Source organism: Venturia canescens, chromosome 1, assembly GCF_019457755.1.
Source record: "Venturia canescens isolate UGA chromosome 1, ASM1945775v1, whole genome shotgun sequence".
Lineage (NCBI taxonomy): Eukaryota > Metazoa > Arthropoda > Insecta > Hymenoptera > Ichneumonidae > Venturia > Venturia canescens.
In genome coordinates, this window is record NC_057421.1 from 10,563,494 (window position 1) to 10,573,248 (window position 9,755).

A 9,755-nucleotide genomic window follows, 5' to 3' on the forward strand; every position below is an offset into this window, starting at 1 on the left:
GGCCTCGCGAGCAGGGAGCAGATTAAAACAGGATGAAGAAGAAGAAGAAGAAGATGACGCCAACGACGACGACGACGACGACGAGGGGAAACTCGCCGAGGGCGAAAATTTATGGTAAAACGGAGAGAAGCGACGACGCGACACTGGCCTCGGTTGGCAGACGACGTGACACCTCGTCGCATCGCTGCACAACACACACCCCCCGCGGCACTCGCTCGAAAACTTCAAAACAGGCTACCCCTCGTCCCTCTATCCCTTCATCACTTTTCGCCACTATCGCAAACAGCCTCTATTACTATCGACTTGGCTATTCCTGTAAGAAAGCATCCTCTCGATTATCTCCGTACATTGGGACTCCGATGCGAGGCACGACCACGGGACCGGAGATTCCATCGGCTTCACAAAAATCGAAATCACGCTTCCTCCTTCCGACTTTATCTTGCAAAGCGTAAACTGAACGAAATTTGACGGCTAATTTTAAAAACTCATTTTTTATTTTCTTCGAAATAAGGAATTTTTGTGATTTTCTCGCTCAGCAGTGTGCTAATTTATTCGTTTTTTATTCAAACACTTTCGTTGAGAATTGAACGAAAAATTTTATGGAATTTTTCATGAAAAAAAGGAATGAAATTGTGGTTGAGAAATGACAATAATATTCAGGAAGCTTCGTCCATTCAATCGAATAAGTTTTTCAAAAGATTTCGTGTTTTCGTTCATTTTTTCCATATTATTATTTTCTTAAGGTAGTTTATGTACGAAACGATTTTCTTAAGTCTCGAAATTTACACAGAGTTTAAATGGACAGTCGACTGACACGCATATCCAATTTTAAAGGGTTCGTCTTATTAGTTATTGAGATAAATGTGTCTAAATATGAAGAAAAATACACAAAAAATCTATGCGTGAAAAATCGTTTATCTTTCCATATAACGAATGAACGCTTCTTGCGAAGTTTATGAAAAAGTACACAATAACAATGAAGTATACAATGAAGGTCTGGGAAAAAATTCGCGACGATTTATTTCGGCATTTTGTTTCTTCATGGCTTCGGCCATTCCTGTCATGGCCTTCTGTGTTTTTATTAATACTTTTATCTTGATCCATTTCTCGTTGTAGTTTCCCTTGGACTCTCTAACATGATTTTTTACATAAAAAATTATAGTATTTTCGCCAGGGACGAATGAAATTTGGGGTTCAGTGAGTGATGGATTCCCGATAAATTAATGGCTTGTAATTCCATTCACCAAAAGACAAGTTGAAAAATTAATTTACAATTTTTTATTAATAACTAATTAATCTAATAACATTAATTTAAAGTGATTACATCTTTAATTGAGAAGTAAAACCGGTCTAATTCAGACTCCCATGAAATACGATCTTTCGAGCATGATCTACCTTAAACAATTAAAAATTATTTTTCGCATATCAAACGAAAAACTGTTGAAGTATAAAGAGGTTTCGAACGAAATGCTTGATGCTTTTTCTCATCGGTTTTAACTTCCTGTCGTTTTGTTATTGAAGTTGAGCAAATGATCTCTGGCAGTAGCTCATTTACGAGATTCATACAGTCGAATTGACGGTGATTTCAGTGAAACATAACCTGACGCAAACATGGGGTTATAGATATAGGTAAACAACGCTCCTACCAGCAGTCACAATACAATAGCAATTGACCGTTTGTTAATGGGCAAACGGAAGTCCTTCCCAACTGATTTCGAATGGACACTTGCAGAGTGAAATACATTGGTGTGTATATCGAAGTATGCGTGGCTGTGCCTGTAAACGATGCGTAACGAGCCATATCGCATCGGGATCTTTTTCGCTTTTCGAAAGCAAAGAATGAAACGAATACGCTGTCAGTCGAAATTAAAAAAATTATGAAAAAACAATGTTTCCATCACTTTTTCCTGTTGCTAATGACCTCTGACGCTAAGTTATGAAAACATAAAATTTTTTAGTTGCCGCAGATTATCAAGAGTCATCGCGAACATGAAATTTTACGTTCGAACCGCAGTGTGAATAGAAATTTTAAAAATTCCATTTTTAACGAAATGCACATAATTTTTCCTAATTTCCTTATAATTTTTTTGCCCTACAAGTCATTTATCGTATGGTGGAAAAATACTTCGATCACAGTGACTAGCTACACTCGCGTAAACCATTCACTCAATCGCTCGACTTATCTAAGAATCCGGTTCACTGTGATTGGAATTCTAGCAAAAATGAGTCACTCGATTTTCATGTTTTTTCTGTCAATTATCTCATCGAAAACTCAATAATTCTGCACGAAGTCCCGTCATTGAAAAAGCTTATTAAAACGTATGCATTATTTGCTCTTAATATGAAAGCCCGAAAGTTTCTGTTACGATAATAATTAAGCTGACGAGAACAAAGGAACAAAAAGGATTTTTGAGATTCCACTTTTTACCATATTCTGTGCTGGTCTCTGGACGTTAATTCAATTCTTATGTACATTCGTCAATGTTAAGAGGATGGATCAGTCGGTATATCGCAACCGTGAGTGCGAGAGAGATAGTTGCAAATTTCGAAATCGAAATTCTTTGACAATGTTTGACCGATTAAAAAAAGGCTCTGTCAGTCGATTTTTGCCATCGTTCTGCGTAGGCTGACAGAGCCTTTTTTTAATCGATCAAACTGTGTCAAAGAATTTCGATTTCGAAAATTCCAAGTGAGGTTAGTCGACTGATCCATGCTCTTAAACGTTGAACATATTTATGCACAAATATATGGCATTTTGGAAGTGTGGGAGCGAGCTCAACTGTTTCATTGGGCACACAGGCTCGTTGAATCCGTATATTACATCGTCGAACAGACAGCAAACTATAGAATACCCACGATAGATAGTACACTGTATACATGTACGTATTATCTATTCTGTTAGTTGTTTGCGAAGCGAACGATTGTCCGTAGCACCATTCAACTATCAACTCGAGTGTTCGAGAGACCTCTTCGATCAATAGACGAAAGACAAACGCATCCCGAAGAAAGTTTGTTGAATATTCGATGGTTCGTGTATTGTCAGTTTTCGTGTCACTTATAAGCATGTGAATGGAATAATATTGTGCCATCTACTCCCAAGCAATAAATGATGGTTAAATCTTGTCACGTGGAACTTACGAATGCAACAATACAATATCCAACCAATTTACCAGCTCTATTCACCTTCGAAGTTCTTCTTTCCATTGTGTATGAAAGCTCGCCTGTCATGCACACGTATATTTATCAAAAGTATTGCAAGTTTTTGAATCGTGAGACAAGTGAAAATTAAATGTCATAAGTACGAAAAAATACGTGCGCAGGCACCTTTTTTTTGATTTTGTACCATGTCAGTGGGCTGGCACATCAGGTGCGTATGGTGTCGCGATCGGAGTGTCTACAGCCACTATTCAGTGGGATTTTACATACAACTTTTGTCACATTCAACGTGATGCACAGCTGATGGTGTAGTTGACTGATGAAAACGGTGTTCGGGACACCGCCTCTGGTCACCGTGTACGTTTCTCGATGGCGAAAAATAGAGACAGAAAAGAGAGTGGAATGGAAAAAAAACGAGGTGGAAAAAAAGATGAGGGTCGCCCTGCAGCTTTTCACAAATTGGGACTATTCCGGGGTATTCGAATTGTGTCCTACAGGCGGGAAAATTTCGTGTTGAAATGTCTATCCGTGACGGAGTCATTTTATACAATTTGAAATTTAGTATAAAATGTGAAAGAGGAAGAAACGCTGTGTCTCTGGACGCGACAGAAGCTCGAAGATATCTCCGTCACATCCAGAGATCCGTGATACCCTTGTTGACGGGTTTATTCACGGTTTCTCTCTCATTTGTGCAATACGGGATGATTCATCACGCCATTTATCTCTTTTCTTCATCAGGGATTATTCATTTTATATTTTTTTTTTTGCACGGGAAACGTACCAAACGGATATAACGAGGATCGTCGGTTATCGATGAAATAATAATGCAGAGAGGGCGATGAGAAGCACGGCGATCACACATCTTCAGCGTTGTCAGCAACCTTCAAACTCTGTATCTGATGAAGCTCGAGTTCCTGATCTTTGAAATCGTGGATCATTGATTTTTTCGTCCCAGAAGCTTCCTTCGAAGATAACAGTTTTTCCAAACCTTTCGGGCGTTTGACCTGTTGGAATGAGGCATAATGAACTTTTCAGTTGTTGCAGTTTCGAAAATACTATCGCCAGAAGATTTTTGTATACGTAATCTATGAGCGAGATGTTGCAGAATGCCTCCAAGAGAAAGAGGTTTTAAAATAACTTTTGGTACTCGATCATACTCACCTACTATTTTCCAACTCACCTCCGGATGATCTTTCAACCACTGAGCAAAAACTTTGACACTTTCCAGATGTGTTATACCCTTCCAAACTGCGTCCATAGTTTCAAGGTCTTCGGGAACATTTTCACACCGAAGCCACTTGTCTCTGACTTGATTTTGTGGCGTTTTAAAACGTTCTTCCATCGGCAGTGGGCCACCGAAACCCCCTAATTTCTTTGGTCTCATCTCAGCTTCTGCATCTTTTGCTAAATGTTTTCTAGTCAGCGCGAGTTCGGTGGCGCCGGGGCAATTCCTCGCTGCAGCCACCGCGGCCGGTATCATCGGCATCTCCTTGATGCACATCTGCACAAAGTTTTCAGATTTTAGTTTCTTTGCATATATCGATGATAAAGTTAAGTCTTGGCAACTGTTTCCAACGACTGACGTTAAGGTAGAGAGCTTTACGAATCGATTTCCTGGGCCATCGATTGCTCGAGTCCTTACCATCAGTCGGTTATCCTCCGAATATCTTTGACATCGCTTACCTGCATAGTACAGCAGACCTCTGCCGTGAGATCCGTTTCGAACATGTCCTTCAGGACTTCGACGTCGATTTCGCTCGTTTGATTAGTACCTGCAGCCAAACTTTCCAACCACTGGCAAAAGTCCTCGCATATTTTGTCGGTGATCTTGGCCACCCGTTTCTTCAGGGTTGCCTCAGGATCGTAACCCTCGAGATCCCGTTCCGTTAGAGGTCGCCACGTTACCACCTGAAACGCAATTCTCAAACTCTCTAAACAAATATTACTTTTCGTGCTCAGGTGACAATCATGGTTCACATTGACTGAATCGTTCGAGGAATCGCTGTTCAAAATACTGTTGGGTCATTCTGATGGATATTTTCCCCTGGACTCGACTTCTACGTACTTTGCGTCTTGGTTTCATTAGAAAAAGCGAGTAAGGATTTAGTTTAGGGCGGTCATCCTTTTGGGCTTTTTCGAACGAGACATTTTGATCCAACCTGGATGGTGGGTGAACCTGCAATGTTGATTGATTTTTATAGAATCAGTACTCAAGCTAATTCACATAGTTTAGGGGAAAGTGGGGTAATTCTAGACCGAGTGTAAATTTGATCTCGTGCGATAGCCCTATCGACATTTGGTGTACTCACGTCGTTCGAGGCGTGAAGCGATTTGTTTTCTTTGAGTCAAGACCGATCATAAAACTTCGTACATTTTGATCTAATTTTTGTCTATGCATTAAATTGATGAAACTACGGGATAAACGATTTCTGTGTTATTAAAAAAATTAATTTAATATCCTTATTCCATATAAGAATCATTAACGCAGTTCAAACTTGGGTTTGCCCTACTGTTTTTTTAATTATTAATCAATTTGTGAAATTTCGAACGGTTTGTTTAGGGGAATTCCGGACGTTCTGCTCTTATCCCATATCGATCGATTTTCTTCAAATTTCAGTATCATATTGAGTGCATAAATGTAGCAGAGTCGAGTGTGAAATGTGGGCTCATAAAGTTCCACAAGCGAAAGTACGAGTCGAAAATATGTTTGCGATATGCGTAGCAATTTCTAACGCAATCTCGATTCGCCCCAAGGGCCGTCCGGAATTACCCCGGAGGTTCGGGGTAAATCTGAATTTAACGGAGTGTCGTTTATTGCTAAATATCTAGCTTTTTTTCATCTACTTGTTAAAATTTACATCGGAAATCATAAAGAAGATATCAAGCAATAAAATAGATCGAAAATTTATTTTATAATTTCATCATGTGATTCTTTATTAATAAATTTCCCTTAGGCGGTCGGAATTACCCCAATTTCCTAGAGCTGACTCTTACTATCAAATCGAATTCGTCTTCTTCCGATGCTTCCGTCCGAAGCTCAATGCGCGCCGCCGCCTTTTTGGCTGCTTCCCGCAGAGTGTTAACATTCCGTGGTGGATACCATTTCGCCATGCCCAGTATCGGTGCGACGAGATTGTAGGATTTGAGGGGTAGGATACGCCTGAGTTGTCGGGCGTTGCACAAACTCGGCTGTTTGGATGAGAATGGAAGGTCAGGTGGGTTGGTCGCGCGTTTATTTCCACGATTCAAGTAACCCTTCGATTCAGCGAGCAGTGTCATTAAATTTATAGCTTTTTTTTCGTTGGCTCGAGCGTTCGATGACTGAGGCGAGCACTTTTCGTGGGAATGTCGGCTAGTCAATCGTCTGGAGTATTCATTTGCGAGTATTTGAAGTATCCCGGCAGTCGTTATGCCGTTGGCCAAACATTTTTTCGCTATTTCGACGACTTCGTGGTCGGAAATAATCGGCAAATTATCAGATGAATCTCTTTTGGTGTTTTCATTCCGATTGCCATCGGTTTCCACTCTTTCGGGATCAGGGCTCGACTTGACGTGGTGGGTTTGCGCTTCTTCGCGGTCAGCAGCCTCGCCATCTGGTCCTCCAGCGACATTCTGCGATATCTCGCTCCTCGGACTGCTCATAGCTTCCAATTTTTTTTGCACGACGTTCAACGATTGTCGTCCGATATTGTCCCCGAAATCGCTACTGTTTTCCTCGTCATCGGCAGAGTCGCCGGACTTTTCCGCCGAAGCAACTCTAGATCTGATGGAACGTGATTTTTTATTTTTCAATGCTTTCAGTGGTTCGAGGCTCGGTTTTAAATTGATGGGCATGTGGCACGGTGCGAGATTTTTCATGCCCGAACTTCCTCCAGCACCGTCCCCGTTCTCTGGAGACTCCACGAGTCCTTGATCCGAATCATCCTGGTCGGAAATCGATCGAGTTCGATCCGAGACCAGAGGAGTTATCAGTGTACGAGCAGTGACGAGCAGCTTTGATGGTGACTTTGCGAGGGCACGGGATCGAAGGGGGTCGTCGATCTGCGCGGGGTTTTTCGTTCGGTCCATATCCGACTGCTGAGCCTTGGAACTCGATAAATTTTCGGAAATTTCATCACCGGATATCGTGGATACCGCCACTTTCGCCGCATCATTTTCCGCTGCTCTTGCTTTGTCGGTCCTCGCAGAAGCCTGACGTCGACGCTTATAAAACTGTTCGAGGAATCCTGAAATGAATAAATCTTCATCGAAAATCTCAGGTACTAGCTTTGGATCCAACAGCACGAAATCATCATTGATATCATCGTTGCACAATGTACGAGCTTTTTTCCGGGGCTGCGCTCGTTGTGTGTCTCCCAGAGATCGACACATACATGCAAAGCACTTGTCGGCCTTGACTCTCGGGAACACCCGATTCAGTCGGGGTATCCCAATAAAATGTTTTCCCGAGCGTTTCTTATTTGGACGTTTTTCAATGACCTCATTTTTGCTGGTGGCCCAGCTGCTGTAGAAGCTCGAAGGATCTGCTTGTTCGAATGTCACCTCGGGCGCGTTACTTACGTCGATGCTGCGTGTACCTGCTGCATCGTGTTGCGAATCCTTCGATAAATGGGCGCCGGCGTTTCGCATCAATCTTTCCCGAACACTCGTGTACGAAGAGGCGTTGGACTCTTTGTCGACTTTTTCTCTCCATTCATTTCCATCCCCCATGATCTCATCGTCATCTGGATCCGACGTGGATGCTTGCACATTAGATTCTGTAAAGTCGGTTTGATTGTCACTGGAAATTGACGACCTTCCACTCGGCGAATGGACTTCTAGCGGCGCCGCAAAAAATCGGTTTGTTTCCGCCTCCATTCGTGCTTTCCGTCTCAAGCCTGTTCTCATTGTTTTCACTGCTCGAAAAACGTTGACTATCGAACGCTTCGGCCAAAATTTATACTTCTTACGAAACGCTCGAGTCTCCCTCAGAAGCTGAGACTCATAAGCTTCGTCTGTCAATCGCATTTCGGTCGAACTTTTCGAGCCCTCGCGCTTCGAATCGTCGTCAATCGGATAAGAAGCATGTCCGACTGATCGGACTTGGGGTACCTGTAAAAAATCCTGGGTCGTTTGTTCATTGCGATTATCACGAGGGACTGTTTCGTTTTCCACAAAATCTAAAAACATCGCATTATCCGGCAAGTTTGACGTTTCTTCGTTCTTTTCTGTGTTCACTATCGAGTCCGTATCCTCGATGGATATAACGACCTTCCCAAAGCTTGGAACCGCACTGGCGATGCTCAAACTCGGAGCTCTGCCTCTCCTGGGTTTCGTCGCAGGAGTCATTTCCTCTTCTCGATGGAAAACTTTTTCAGGTTTTTCTCCAAGAGTATCGTGAAAAACTACATTCTTTTTGGTTGAAATCGCACTACCAGAGATCACAGATTGAGCTGTTGATTCCTGTGTTTGTGCCATGAACTTGCCCGGCGAAGGTACATCGGTCGATCTCTTGTCGGAGGGCTTCACAGTCATCGGCGAGGATTCGATGTTTTTATCGTTCTCCTCTACCTTAGTGGGGGGTGAGATTTTTTTTGGTTTAACCGAACCACTCTGGGCGACACGCGGTCGGATGTTGGAGAGAAAGTTGTTGACGAGTCTAGTCATTTTTGATAGTTTCGTCAGCCCCAAGCTACTGCTGGGAATCTGATTCGGCTGATCTCCAGTAAACTCTTCTAAAGTTGCTTGGATTGTTGCGTTGGTGGATGGTGATTCGGAAGCTGCCATCGAATCGGTGCAGGTCGATGCGATTTTTATTGCTTTTGCAAGCGGTTGAGTAATTACACTATTTCTTATATCTACGCTCAGATCGCTGTGATCAACACTGCTCGCTGTCGAAGAAGGAATCGAGGAAAGGGGTACAGTTGGATATAGGAATGGATGTGAAAAAGGATTTTTTACCGTCATTGATACTCTTGATTCGAGGTCTTTGCATACCGCGTCCCAATAAAGTTTAGAGTCGCCCAATGGCAAATCCCATCTATCGATCAATCGAGTATCGTTATTTTCTTGATCGAACGCTATCAACAAGGCATCAACTTGTGCGCAGACGGGGAAGTAAGCCATTTGCATGGAATTCTTTCAGCCAGACTATTAATTTTTGTGGTATTTGGGTGCGAAGTTATTATGAAAATAACATCTTTTTGAGTACAAATTTCGAAGTTCCGATCTAGAGGAAATGGACTAAAATTTTTGTGTCGTTTATTTGGAATGCGAAGTTTCAAATGTGAAATAAAGAAACTACGTTCGTCGATTGAACGTACAAAGGCCTCAGAGCTTCCTGTATGTACACAGACTCGAGTCCTTGCTGCAACGTGCTCCAAAACAAACATGCAAAATAGGGGTTTGTGCAATTAAAATTCGATTATAACATGGAACAGGCTCACCTCGTTTTAGTCACAAATCGCCTCTTGCCTCGCACACCGACGTTCCCTTTGAGCCTCATTGGATTTGACATTCCACCGGGTTGGCTTGAAACGCAAAAGCACGACTTTGAATCTGTCACGGCCTAGCTGGTTCATACTTTACATTATTTTTCAGATTATTAAAATGCAGGAAGG